Source organism: Hordeum vulgare, chromosome 5H (assembly GCF_904849725.1).
Source record: "Hordeum vulgare subsp. vulgare chromosome 5H, MorexV3_pseudomolecules_assembly, whole genome shotgun sequence".
Lineage (NCBI taxonomy): Eukaryota > Viridiplantae > Streptophyta > Magnoliopsida > Poales > Poaceae > Hordeum > Hordeum vulgare.
In genome coordinates, this window is record NC_058522.1 from 21,275,334 (window position 1) to 21,290,798 (window position 15,465).

The window sequence follows — 15,465 nt, forward strand, 5'->3', positions numbered from 1 at the left end:
TTGTGGTGTTTGCGTAAGTAAGATGCGATCCTACTAGATACCCTTGGTCACCACGTAAAACTTGCAACAACAAAATTAGAGGACGTCTAACTTGTTTTTGCAGGGTATGATTGTGATGTGATATGGCCAATGATGTGATGTGATATATTGGATGTATGAGATGATCATGTTGTAATAGAAATATCGACTTGCACGTCGATGGTACGGCAACCGGCAGGAGCCATAGGGTTGTCTTTATACTAACATATTTGTGCTTGCAGATGCGTTTACTATTTTGCTAGGATGTAGCTTTAGTAGTAATAGCATAAGTAGCACGACAACCCCGATGGCAACACGTTGATGGATGATCATGGTGTGGCGCCGGTGACAAGAAGATCGTGCCGGTGCTTTGGTGATGGAGATCAAGAAGCACGTGATGATGGCCATATCATGTCACTTATGAATTGCATGTGATGTTAATCCTTTTATGCACCTTATTTTGCTTAGAACGACGGTAGCATTATGAGGTGATCTCTCACTAAAATTTCAAGACGAAATTGTGTTCTCCCCGACTGTGCACCGTTGCTACAGTTCGTCGTTTCGAGACACCACGTGATGATCTGGTGTGATAGACTCAACGTTCACATACAACGGGTGCAAAACAGTTGCGCACAGCGGAACACTCGGGTTAAGCTTGACGAGCCTAGCATGTGCAGACATGGCCTCGGAACACATGAGACCGAAAGGTCGATCATGAATCATATAGTTGATATGATTAGCATAGGGATGCTTACCACTTAAACTACTCTCGACTCACGTGATGATCGGACTTGGGATAGTGTAAGTGGATCATGAACCACTCAAATGACTAGAGAGATGTACTTTTTGAGTGGGAGTTTGGCATATAATTTGATTAAGTTGAACTCTAATTATCTTGAACATAGTCTAAGTCCACTTTGAATATATTTGTGTTGTAGATCATGGCTCACGAAGTGTCATCCTGAATTTTAATACGTTCCTAGAGAAAGCTAAGTTGAAAGATGATGGAAGCAACTTTGTAGACTGGGCTCGTAATCTTAAGCTAATCTTACAAGCTGGAAAGAAGGATTATGTCCTTAATGCTGCGCTAGGAGATGAACCACCTGCTACGGCTGATCAGGATGTTAAGAACGCTTGGTTAGCACGTAAGGAGGACTACTCAATAGTTCAATGTGCAGTCTTGTATGGCTTAGAGCCGGGACTTCAACGTCGCTTTGAGCGTCATGGAGCATTTGAGATGTTCCAGGAGTTGAAGTTTATCTTTCAGAAGAACGCCCGGATCGAGAGGTATGAGACCTCCGATAAATTCTATGCTTGCAAGATGGAGGAAAACTCGTCTGTCAGTGAACATGTGCTCAAAGTGTCTGGGTACTCAAACCGTCTAGCTGAACTGGGGATTGAACTCCCGCAAGAAGCTATCACTGACAGAATCCTCCAATCACTGCCGCCAAGCTATAAAGGCTTTGTGTTGAACTACAACATGCAAGGGATGAACAAGTCTCCCGGCGAGTTGTTTGCGATGCTGAAAGTCGCAGAGTATGAACTCCGTAAAGAGCATCAAGTGTTGATGGTGAGCAAGACCACTAGTTTCAAGAGAAACGGCAAGGGCAAGAAGGGCAATTCGAAGAAGAGCGGCAAGCCTATTGCCAATCCGCCGAAGAAACCCAAGGCTGGACCTAAGCCTGAAACAGAGTGCCTCTATTGCAAGGGTATGGGTCACTGGAAGCGCAATTGCCCCAAGTATTTGGCAGATAAGAAGGCGGGCAAAGAAAAATCAGGTATATTTGATATACATGTTATTGATGTGTACTTAACCGGCTCTCGTAGTAGTGCCTGGGTATTCGATACCGGTTCTGTTGCTCACATTTGCAACTCGAAGCAGGAACTGCGGAATAGACGAAGGCTGGCGAAAGACGAAGTGACGATGCGCGTAGGAAACGGTTCCAAGGTTGATGCAATCGCCATCGGCACCGTGTCACTTCAACTACCATCGGGATTAGTGATGAACTTAAATCATTGTTATTTAGTGCCTGCGTTGAGCATGAACATTATATCTGGATCTTGTTTATTGCGAGACGGTTACTCTTTTAAGTCTGAGAATAATGGTTGTTCTATTTCTATGAGTAACATCTTTTATGGTCATGCACCGAATGTGAGAGGATTGTTCATATTGAATCTCGATAGCGATACGCATATACATAACATTGAGACCAAAAGAGTTAGAGTAAACAATGATAGCGCCATATTGTTGTGGCACTGCCGCTTGGGTCATATTGGTGTAAAGCGCATGAAGAAACTCCATGCTGATGGACTTTTGGAGTCACTTGACTTTGATTCACTTGACACGTGCGAACCATGCCTTATGGGCAAGATGACTAAAACTCCGTTCTCCGGAACAATGGAGCGTGCAGGTGACTTGTTGGAAATCATACATACCGATGTCTGTGGTCCGATGAGCGTGGAGGCACGCGGCGGATATCGTTATTTTCTCACCTTCACTGACGATTTAAGTAGATATGGTTATGTCTACTTGATGAAGCACAAGTCTGAAACATTTGAAAAGTTCAAGCAATTTCAGAGTGAAGTAGAAAATCATCGTAACAAGAAGATCAAGTTCCTACGGTCTGATCGTGGGGGTGAATATCTGAGTTTTGAGTTTGGTACTCACTTAAGACAATGTGGAATTGTTTCGCAGTTAACACCGCCTGGAACACCACAGCGTAATGGTGTGTCCGAACGTCGTAATCGTACTTTGTTAGAGATGGTGCGATCTATGATGTCTCTTACTGATTTGCCGTTATCATTCTGGGGTTATGCATTAGAAACAGCTGCATTCACTTTAAATAGGGCACCATCAAAATCCGTTGAGACGACACCATACGAACTGTGGTATGGCAAAAGACCAAAGTTGTCGTTTCTTAAGGTTTGGGGATGTGATGCTTATGTCAAAAAGCTTCAGCCTGAAAAGCTGGAACCCAAAGCGGAAAAGTGCGTCTTCATAGGTTACCCAAAGGAGACCGTTGGGTACACCTTCTATCTCAAATCCGAGGGCAAAGTGTTTGTTGCTAAAACCGGAACTTTTCTCGAGAAGGAGTTTCTCTCGAGAGAATTGAGTGGGAGGAAGATAGAACTTGACGAGGTTGTCGAACCTCTCATCCCTCTGGATGGTGGCGCAGGGCAAGGGGAAACCTCTGTCGTTGCGACGCCGGTTGAGGAGGAAATTAATGATGATGATCATGAAACTCCAGTTCAAGTTTGTGTTGAACCACGCAGGTCGACGAGATCACGCACTGCTCCAGAGTGGTACGGTAATCCCGTCTTGTCAATCATGTTGTTAGACAACAATGAACCTGCAAATTATGAAGAAGCAATGGTGGGCCCAGATTCCAACAAATGGCTAGAAGCCATGAAATCCGAGATAGGATCCATGTATGAGAACAAAGTGTGGACTTTGGAGATACTACCTGAAGGCCGCAAGGCTATTCAGAACAAATGGATCTTTAAGAAGAAGACGGACGCTGACGGTAATGTGACCTTTTATAAAGCTCGACTTGTAGCAAAGGGTTTTTCACAAGTTCCAGGAGTTGACTACGATGAGACCTTCTCACCCGTAGCGATGCTTAAGTCCGTCAGAATCATGTTAGCAATAGCTGCATTTTTCGATTATGAAATCTGGCAGATGGATGTCAAAACGGCATTCCTTAATGGATTCCTTAAGGAAGAGTTGTATATGATGCAACCCGAAGGTTTTGTCGATCCTAAAAATGCTGACAAGGTGTGCAAGCTCCAGCGATCCATTTATGGACTGGTGCAAGCATCTCGGAGTTGGAACAAGCGCTTTGATGAGGTGATCAAAGCGTTTGGGTTTATACAAGTGGTTGGAGAATCTTGTATTTACAAGAAAGTGAGTGGGAGCTCTGTGGCGTTTCTAATATTATATGTGGATGACATATTGCTGATTGGAAACAACGTAGAGCTTTTAGAGATCATAAAAGGTTACTTGAATAAAAGTTTCTCTATGAAGGACCTAGGAGAAGCTGCTTACATTCTAGGCATTAAGATCTATAGGGATAGATCAAAACGCCTGATAGGACTTTCACAAAGCACATACCTTGATAAAGTTTTGAAGAGGTTCAAAATGGAACAGTCCAAGAAAGGGTTCTTGCCGGTGTTACAAGGTACGAGATTGAGTAAGACTCAGTGCCCAACAACTGATGAAGATAGAGAGCATATGTGCTCCATCCCCTATGCTTCAGCCGTAGGCTCTATCATGTATGCAATGCTGTGCACTAGACCGAATGTTAGCCTGGCCATAAGTATGGCAGGTAGGTTCCAGAGTAATCCAGGAGTGGATCACTGGACGGCGGTCAAGAATATCCTGAAGTACCTGAAAAGGACTAAGGAGATGTTTCTCGTGTATGGAGGTGACGAAGAGCTCGCCGTAAAAGGTTACATCGATGCAAGCTTTGACACAGATCCGGACGACTCTAAGTCGCAAACCGGATACGTATTTATTCTTAATGGGGGTGCAGTAAGCTGGTGCAGTTCCAAGCAAAGCGTCGTAGCAGATTCTACATGTGAAGCGGAGTACATGGCTGCCTCGGAGGCGGCTAAGGAGGGTGTCTGGATGAAGCAGTTCATGACGGATCTTGGAGTGGTGCCAAGTGCACTGGATCCAATAACCTTGTTCTGTGACAACACTGGTGCCATTGCCTTAGCAAAGGAACCAAGGTTTCACAAGAAGACCAGACACATCAAACGACGCTTCAACCTCATCCGCGACTACGTCGAGGAGGAGGACGTAAATATATGCAAAGTGCACACGGATCTGAATGTAGCAGACCCGCTGACTAAACCTCTTCCACGACCAAAACATGATCGACACCAGAACTGTATGGGTGTTAGATTTATTGCAATGTAATTCACATGGTGATGTGAGGGCTAGATTATTGACTCTAGTGCAAGTGGGAGACTGTTGGAATTATGCCCTAGAGGCAATAATAAATGTATAGTTATTATTATAATTCCTGTATCAAGATAATAGTTTATTATCCATGCTATAATTGTATTGAATGAAGACTCATTTACATGTGTGGATACATAGACAAAACACCGTCCCTAGCATGCCACTAGTTGGCTAGCCAGTTGATCGATGATAGTCAGTGTCTTCTGATTATGAACAAGGTGTTGTTGCTTGATAACTGGATCACGTCATTAGGAGAATCACGTGATGGACTAGACCCAAACTAATAGACGTAGCATGTTGATCGTGTCATTTTGTTGCTACTGTTTTCTGCGTGTCAAGTATTTATTCCTATGACCATGAGATCATATAACTCACTGACACGGGAGGAATGCTTTGTGTGTATCAAACGTCGCAACGTAACTGGGTGACTATAAAGATGCTCTATAGGTATCTCCGAAGGTGTTAGTTGAGTTAGTATGGATCAAGACTGGGATTTGTCACTCTGTGTGACGGAGAGGTATCTCGGGGCCCACTCGGTAATACAACATCACACACAAGCCTTGCAAGCAATGTGACTTAGTGTAAGTTGCGGGATCTTGTATTACGGAACGAGTAAAGAGACTTGCCGGTAAACGAGATTGAAATAGGTATACGGATACTGACGATCGAATCTCGGGCAAGTAACATACCGAAGGACAAAGGGAATGACATACGGGATTATACGAATCCTTGGCACTGAGGTTCAAACGATAAGATCTTCGTAGAATATGTAGGATCCAATATGGGCATCCAGGTCCCGCTATTGGATATTGACCGAGGAGTCTCTCGGGTCATGTCTACATAGTTCTCGAACCCGCAGGGTCTGCACACTTAAGGTTCGACGTTGTTTTATGCGTATTTGAGTTATATGGTTGGTTACTGAATGTTGTTCGGAGTCCCGGATGAGATCACGGACGTCACGAGGGTTTCCGGAATGGTTCGGAAACGAAGATTGATATATAGGATGACCTCATTTGATTACCGGAAGGTTTTCGGAGTTACCGGGAATGTACCGGGAATGACGAATGGGTTCCGGGAGTTCACCGGAGGGGGGCAACCCACTCCGGGGAAGCCCATAGGCTTTTGGGGGACACACCAGCCCTTAGTGGGCTGGTGGGACAGCCCCAAGGAGGCCTATGCGCCAAGAAAAGAGAATCAAAGGAAAAGAAAAAAAAGGAGGGAAGAAGTGGGAAGGGAGGGGGACTCCTCCCACCAAACCAAGTCCAACTCGGTTTGGGGGGGGGGAGTCCTCCCCCCTTGGCTCGGCCGACCCCTTGGGAGTCCCTTGGACCCCAAGGCAAGGTCCCCCTCCCTCCTCCTATATATATGGGGCTTTTAGGGCAGATTTGAGACGACTTTCTCACGGCTGCCCGACCACATACCTCCATAGTTTTTCCTCTAGATCGTGTTTCTGCGGAGCTCGGGCGGAGCCCTGCTGAGACAAGATCATCACCAACCTCCGGAGCGCCTCACGCTGCCGGAGAACTCTTCTACCTCTCCGTCTCTCTTGCTGGATCAAGAAGGCCGAGATCATCGTCGAGCTGTACGTGTGCTGAACGCGGAGGTGCCGTCCGTTCGGTACTAGATCGTGGGACTGATCGCGGGATTGTTCGCGGGGCAGATCGAGGGACGTGAGGACGTTCCACTGCATCAACCGCGTTCTCTAACGCTTCTGCTGTACGATCTACAAGGGTACGTAGATCACTCATCCCCTCTCGTAGATGACATCACCATGATAGGTCTTCGTGCGCGTAGGAAATTTTTTGTTTCCCATGCGACGTTCCCCAACACATCCCACTTATGATTAACCCCTCTCGCAAGCATCCGCAACTATGAAAGAAGAATTAAGACAAAGTCTAACCATAGCATTAAACTAGTGGATCCAAATCATCCCCTTACGAAGCAAGACATAAACTAGGGTTTAAGCTTCTGTCACTCTAGCAACCCATCATCTACTTACTACTTCCCAATGCCTTCCTGTAGGCCCAAATAATGGTGAAGTGTTATGTAGTTGACGTTCACATAACACCACTATAGGAAAAACAACATACAACACATCAAAATATCGAACGAATATCAAATTCACATGACTACTTATAGCATGACTTATCCCATGTCCTCGGGAACAAAAGTAACTACTCACAAAGCATAATCATATGCATGACCATAGAGGTAATGAGTAGCATCAAGGATCTGAACATAAACTCTTCCACCAAGTAATCCAACTAGCATCAACTACAAAGACTAATTAACACTACTAGCAACCTCACAAGTACCAATCGGAGTCGCGAGATGGAGATTGGTTACAAGAGATGAACTAGGGTTTGGAGATGAGATGGTGCTGATGAATATGTTGATGGTGATGAGTCCCCTCCAATGAGAGGAGTGTTGGTGATGACGGGGGCGGCGATTTCCCCCTCCGGGAGGAAAGTTTCCCCAGCAGGATCGTCCTACCGGATCTCTAGATTGGTTCTGCTCAAGTTCCGCCTCGTGGTGGCGGCGAATCCTCCGAAAAGCCTCCTCTTGATTTTTTCCAGACCGAAACCCTTCTTGTAGCAAAAGGGGGGAGCCAGAGGGCCAGCTGGGAGCCCACAAGCCCCCTAGGCGTGGCCAGGGGGTGGCCGCGCCTAGCAGGCTTGTGCCCCCCTGCTGGCGCCCCTCCGGTACTTCTTCGGCCCAGTATTTTTTATAAATCCCAAAAAAATCCACGTTGATTTTCACGGCTTTTGGAGTTGCGCAAAATAGGCCTCTCAAACTTGCTCCTTTTTCAGGCCAGAATTCGAGCTGCCGGCATTGTGCCTCTTCATGTAAACCATGCAAAATAAGAGAGAAAAGGCATAAGTATTGTACCGTGAAGTGAAATAACAGCCCAAAAAGCGATAAATATCAACATGAGTGCATGATGCAAAATGGACGTATCACCAACATCTTCCTGCTGCCACATACACAGGGATGCCATGCCTCACTTATTGCTTTGCAGGATTTGGCTTCGGAGCAAGTAGATGCTCAACTGTCCAGAAATTTTTATTTGGCATCGGTTGGGTAATGTAGGGCACTAGTGCCAAATGCTCAAAAAGCAAATTTAGCATTGGTTTTGGCCTACATAGTGGAAGGTGAACCACAATGTTTCATAATAAGTTGAACAAGAGACAAGATTTTTGTTCTGATTCTTACTACAGTAAGTAGGAGTACATCCTTGTGAATGAACTGTTGCGATGCAATGCAGGTATGTGGCTGTGGGTAACGAGCCATTCTTGGAAGTGTACAAGGAGTCCTTCATCAAGGTCACCTTGCCGACGTTGGAGAACATCCAGAACATGCTCAACGACGTGGGCGTTGGCGACCGGATCAAGGCGACTGTCCTTCTCAACGCTGACGTGTACAACTCCCTCATAACCCACAAGTATAGGAGATCGCAACAATTTTTGAGGGTAGAGTATTCAACCCAAATTTATTGATTCGACTAAAGGGGAAGCCAAAGAATATTGTCAAGTATTAGCAGTTGAGTTGTCAATTCAACCACACCTAAAAGATTTAGTATCTGCAGCAAAGTATCAGTAGCAAGGTAGTATGATAGCAGCAGTAGCAACACTAACCAGTAGCAGCAAAGTAACATCAGTAGCAACAGAGTAACAGTAGCAGCAGTGACAGCAGTAGCAGCAAAGTAACGTAGCAAGGACCAGTAGGAAAAGACTCGTAGGCATTGGATCGATGATGAATGATTATGCCGGATGCTATTCATCATGCAACAGTTATAACATGGAGAGATATGTAACTAGCTCGAGTTCGTCAATGTAATGTAGGCATGTATTCCGTATGTAGTCATACATGCTTAGGGAAAATAACTTGTATGGCATCTATTGTCCATCCCTCCCGTGGCAGTGGGGTCCTAATGGAAACTACGGGATATTAAGGTTCTCCTTTTAATAAAGAACCGGACCAACGCATTAACACTTGGTGAATACATGGACTCCTCATACTATGGTCATCTCCGGGATTGGTTCCGGCTATTGTCACTCTGGGGTTGCTGGGTCATAACACATAGTAGGTGACTACAACTTGCAAGATAGGATCAAGAACACACATATATTGGCGACAACATAATAGGTTCAGATATGAAATCATGGCACTCGGGCCCTCGTGACAAGCATTAAGCATGGCAAAGTAGTAGCAACATCAATCTCAGAACATAGTGGATACTAGGGATCAATCCCCGTCAAAACTAACTCAATTACATGATAAATCTCATCCAACCCATCACCGTCCAACAAGCCTACGATGAGATTACTCATGAACGGTGAAGAGCATCATGGAATTGGCGATGAAGGAAGGTTGGTGATGATGATGGCGACGATTTTCCCTCTCCGGAGCCCAGAACCGACTCCAGATCTACCCTCGAGAGGAAGAACAGGAGGTGGCGGTGCCTTCGTATCGTAAAACGCGATGAACTTTTCTCCCTGATTTTTTCCAGACGAAAGGGACTAAATAGACGTGAGATTGGAGGCGGTGGAGTAACATGGGCCCCACAAGCCTGCCAGGCGCGGCCAGGGGGCCGCGCTTGGTAGGCTTGTGGGCTCCACACTCCACTTCCTCCGTTGATTCTTGCGCCAGTATTTTTTTTATATTCCACAAAAATTCTCCGTAAATTTTCAGGTCATTCCGAGAACTTTTATTTTTGCGCAAAAACAACACCATGGCAATTTTGCTGAAAACAACGTTAGTCCGGGTTAGGTCCATTCAAATCATGCAAATTAGAGTCCAAAACAAGGGCAAAAGAGTTTGGAAAAGTAGATACGATGGAGACGTATCAATTCCCCCAAGCTTAAAACCTTGCTTGTCCTCAAGCAATTCAGTTGACAAACCGAAAGAGACAAAAGAAAAACTTTTACGAACTCTGTTTGATCTTGTTGTTGCAACTATGTCTAACTCATATCCAGAATTTCAGCAAGATCACAAGCAAACCACATAAGCAAATGACATCTAGGTCTCACGGTAAACTCATATCAATGGCATAATCAACTAGCGAGCAATAATAGTAAGTCTCAATCAAAACAATCATGAAGCAGTACGAACAGATGGTATCTCGCTAGCTCTTTCTGAGACTGCAAAACATAAATGCAGAGCACCTTCAAAGACCAAGGGCTGGCTAAACATTGTAATTCATGGCAAAGAAGATCCAGTCACATTCATACTCAATATCAGTCAAAAGCAAAGCATAAAAATGACAGAGGTGCTCTCTAATTGGTGCTTTTACAAGAAGAGGATGACTCAACGGGAACATAAATAGACAGGCCCTTCGCGGAGGGAAGCATTGATTTGCAGAGGTGCCAGAGCTCAAGCTTTGAAAACAGAGATAATAATTTTGGGTGGCATGCTTTCATTGTCAATGCAATGACCAAGAGTTCTCACCATCTTCCACGCTACACATGCTATAGGCGGTTCCCAAACAGAAAAGTAAAGTTTTGACTCCCCCACCACCGATCAATCACACTCCACGACTAGCCGAATCCTCGGGTGCCGTCCATACCAACATCAATCCAGGGGAAGTATTGTTTGCAATTATCTTTTCGATTTGAGCATGGAAATGGGCATTCCAATTACCGGCTCCTTTCTCGTGAATGATAGTGAATAAACACATATCGAGGATAACACGCCTAGCATGGAAGATACTGATAGCCCCCTGTCACCACATGAGAAGTTCGGGCATGCAAAACAGATTATTTCTTGAAGGTTTAGAGAGTGGCACATGCAAATTTACTTGGAACAGCAGGTAGATACCGCATATAGGTAGGTATGTGATACGTCTCCGTCGTATCTACTTTTACGAACTCTTTTGCCCTTGTTTTGGACTCTAATTTGCATGATTTGAATGGAACTAACCCGGACTAACGTTGTTTTCAGCAGAATTGCCATGGTGTTGTTTTTGCGCAGAAATAAAAGTTCTCGGAATGACCTGAAAATTTACGAAGAATTTTTCTGGAATATATAAAAAATACTGGCGCAAGAATCAGCGAAGGATGTGGAGCGTGGAGCCCACAAGCCCACCAGGCGCGACCCCCCTCGCCGCGCCTGGCAGGCTTGTGGGGCCCACAACGCTCCACCGCCTCCAATCTCAGCTCTATTTAGTCCGTCTCACCCGGAAAAAATTAAGAAGAAGATTTCATCGCGTTTTACGATACGGAGGCGCCGCCACCTCCTGTTCTTCATTTGGAGGGCAGATCTGGAGTCTGTTCTGGGCTCCGGAGAGGGGAGATCGTCGCCATCGTCATCATCAACCTTCCTTCATCGCCAATTCCATGATGCTCTTCACCATTCGTGAGTAATTGATGACCCACAAGTATAGGGGATCAATCGTAGTCCTTTCGATATGTAAGAGTGTCGAACCCAATGAGGAGCAGAAGGATCTGACAAGTGGTTTTCAGCAAGGTAAAATCAATAGGCACTGAAATTATCGGTAACAAGTGATTGCGTGGTGAGATGATTCGTATCAAGCAACAAGTAACAAAAGTAGCAACGGTGCAACAAAGTGGCCCAATCCCTTTTGTAGCAAGGGACAAGCCTGGACAAAGTCTTATAGGAGGAAAAATGCTTCCGAGGACACACGGGAATTTCTGTCATGCTAGTTTCATCATGTTCATATGATTCACGTTCGTTACTTTGATAGTTTGATATGTGGGTGGACCGGCGCTTGGGTACTGCCCTTACTTGGACAAGCATCCCACTTATGATTAACCCCTCTCGCAAGCATCCGCAACTACGAAAGAAGAATTAAGACAAATTCTAACCTTAGCATTAAACTAGTGGATCCAAATCGGCCCCTTACGAAGTAACGCATAAACTAGGGTTTAAGCTTCTGTCACTCTAGCAACCCATCATCTACTTACTACTTCCCAATGCCTTCCTCTAGGCCCAAATAGTGGTGAAGTGTTATGTAGTCGACATTCACATAACACCACTAGAGGAAAAACAACATACAACACATCAAATTACCGAACGAATACCAAATTCACATGACTACTATTAGCATGACTTATCCCATGTCCTCAGGAACAAAAGTAACTACTCACAAAGCATAATCATATTCATGACCAGAGAGGTAATGAGTAGCATCAAGGATCTGAACATAAACTCTTCCACCAAATAATCCAACTAGCATCAACTACAAAGAGTAATTAACACTACGAGCAACCTTACAAGTACCAATCGGAGTCGCGAGACGGAGATTGGTTACGAGTGATGAACTAGGGTTTGGAGATGATATGGTGCTGATGAAAATGTTGATGGTGACGAGTCCCCTCCGATGAGAGGAGTGTTGGTGATGACGATGGCGACGATTTCCCCCTCCGGGAGGGAAGTTTCCCCGGCAGGATCGTCCTGCCGGAGCTCTAAATTGGTTCTGCTTAAGTTCCGCCTCGTGGCGGTGGCGAATCCACGAAAAAGCTCCTCATCAATTTTTTTCTGGATGAAACCCTTGATATAGCAGAAGAGGGGGGCCAGTGGGCCAGCAGGCTGCCCACAAGCCCCATTGGGGCGGCCAGGGGGGGTGGCCGCGCCAAGTAGGCTTGTGGCCACATGCTGGCGCCCCTCTGGCGCTTCTTCAGCCCAGTATTTTTTATAAATCCGGAAAAAAATCCTCGTTGATTTTTACGGCGTTTGGAGTTGCGCAGAATAGGCATCTCAACTTTGCTCCTTTTTCAGGCCAGAATTCCAGCTGCCGGCATTCTCCCTCTTCATGTAAACCATGCAAAATAAGAGAGAAAAGGCATAAGTATTGTACCGTGAATTGAAATAACAACCCAAGAAGCGATAAATATCAACATGAAAACATGATGCAAAATGGACACATTAGTAATCTCATTGTAGGCTTGTTGGACGGTGATGGGTTGGATGAGATCTATCATGTAATCGAGTTTGTTTTGACACGGATTGATCCCTAGTATCCACTATGTTCTGAGATTGATGTTGCTACTACTTTGCCATGCTTAATGCTTATCACTAGGTCCCGACTGCCATGATTTCAGATCTGAACCTATTATGTTGTCGCCAATATATGTGTGTTCTTGATCCTATCTTGCAAGTTGTAGTCACCTACTATGTGTTATGACCCGGCAACCCCGTAGTGACAATAGCCGGAACCACTCCCAGAGATGACCATAGTATGAGGAGTTCATGTATTCACCAAGTGTTAATGCGTTGGTCCGGTTCTTTATTAAAAGGAGAACCTTAATATCCCGTAGTTTCTTTTAGGACCCCGCTGCCATGGGAGGGATGGACAATAGATGTCATGCAAGTTCTTTTCCCTAAGCACGTATGACTACATACGGAATACATGCCTACATTAGATTGACGAACTGGAGCTAGTTACATATCTCTCCATGTTATAGCTGTTGCATGATGAATAGCATCCTTCATAATCATCCATCACCCATCCAATGCCTACGAGTCTTTTACTACTGGTCCTTGCTACATTACTTTGCTGCTACTGCTGTCACTTCTGCTACTGTTACTCTGTTGCTACTGCTGTTACTCTGCTGCTACTCGTTACTATTGCTACTGCAGCTATCACCCTACTTTGCTAGTGATACTTTGCTGCAGATACTAAATCTTTCAGGTGTGGTTGAATTGACAACTCAGCTGCTAATACATGAGAATATTCTTTGGCTTCCCCTTGAGTCGAATCAATAAATTTGGGTTGAATACTTGCTACTGCAACAAAAGACCTTCCAACGGCGCCAGAAATAGGTGTGTCGACGGCACTAGGAATCCTTCTGCTACGGCTACGCCTTAAGGGACTTCCTAGGCAAATATGCAAAGGATTTCCCCCATGGCCTTGGAGCCTTGCGTTGGTGTTCCCTCGAAGCGGAAAGAGTGATGTAGTGCAGCGGTGGTAAGTATTTCCCTCAGTTTGAGAACCAAGGTATCGATCCAGTGAAGGAGTATCACAAGAGCCTGCACAAACACAAAAAGCTTGCTCCCAACGCTATGAAGGGGTTGTCAATCCCTTATAGATTGTTCGCCAAGTGAGTGAAAGCAACAAAGTAACAAAGCAAAGTAAAAGCGAAAGTGGAAGCGATAGGTGTGAATAGACCCGGGCGCCGTAGTGTTTACTAGTGGCTTCTCTCATGAAAGCAAGTAGACGGTGGGTGAACAAATTACTGTCGAGCAAATGATAGAACCGCGCAAAGTCGTGACGTCATCTATGGCAATGATTATATCTATAGGCATCACGCCCAAAACAAGTAGACCGATACTTTCTGCATCTACTACTATTACTCCACACGTCGACCGCTATCCAGCATGCATCTAGTGTATTAAGTCCAAAAGAACAGAGTAACGCCTTAAGCAAGATGACATGATGTAGATGGACAATCTCATATCTACGATAGAGCCTACCTTGTTACCCTTGATGGCAACTACACGATGTGTGCCTTTCTGCCCCTACTATCACTGGGAAAGGTCACCACACGGTAAGAACCCAAAACCAAGCACTTCTCCCATTGCAAGAATCATAGATCTAGTTGGCCAAACAAAACCCAAGACTCGGAGAGACTTACAAGGATATCAAATCATGCGTATAAGAAATCAAGAAAGACTCAAATATATATCATATATAATCTAATCACAAATCCACAATTCATCGGATCTCGACAAACACACCGACAAAGAAGATTACATCGGATAGATCTCCATGAAGATCATGGAGAACTTTGTATTGAAGATCCAAGAGAGAGAAGAAGCCATCTAGCTACTAACTACGGACCCGTAGGTCTGAAGTGAACTACTGACGAGTCATTGGAGGGGCGATGATGTTGATGTAGAAGCCCTCCAACTCCAAAGTCCCCTCCGGCAGGGCACCGGGAAGGGTCTCCAGATGAGATCTCGCGGAAACGGAAGCTTGCGGCGGTGGAAAAGTATTTTCATGGATCCCTTGATTTTTTTTCTGATTTTTAGAGATATATAGGCGCAAGATCTAGGTCAGGGGGGCGCCAGGGAGGCCACAAGCCTGCCCACCGCCGCCCCCTGGTGCCGGAGTGGGGGCTTGTGGGCTCCCTGTAGCCCTCCTGGCTTGGCCCACAAGCCCCCTGATCTTCTTTCGTTCGGGAAAAAATCATTTCAGGGATTTTATTCTGTTTGGATTCCGTTCCAAAATCAGATCTGAAAAGAGCCAAAAACACAGAAAAAACAAGAACTGGCACTTGGCACTGGATTAATAAGTTAGTCCCAAAAAAAGATATAGAAGGTACATAAATCATCAAAAGATGACAAGATAACAACATGAAACCATCAAAAAATATAGATACGTTTGAGACGTATCAAGCATCCCCAAGCTTAACTCCTGCTCGTCCTTGAGTAGGGAAGTGATAAAGAATGAATTTTTGATGCTTTCATGCCACCTAGCATAGATGTCCTTTGTAACATTCTCTTATGTGACGTGAATGTTC

General features: G+C 45.0%; 1 pseudogene; it reads left to right on the forward strand.

Annotated features, from left to right (window-relative positions):
• Positions 1-8,238: 8,238 nt before the first annotated feature.
• LOC123396217 overlaps positions 8,239-15,465 on the forward strand; it is an 84,077-nt pseudogene continuing 76,850 nt past the window's right edge.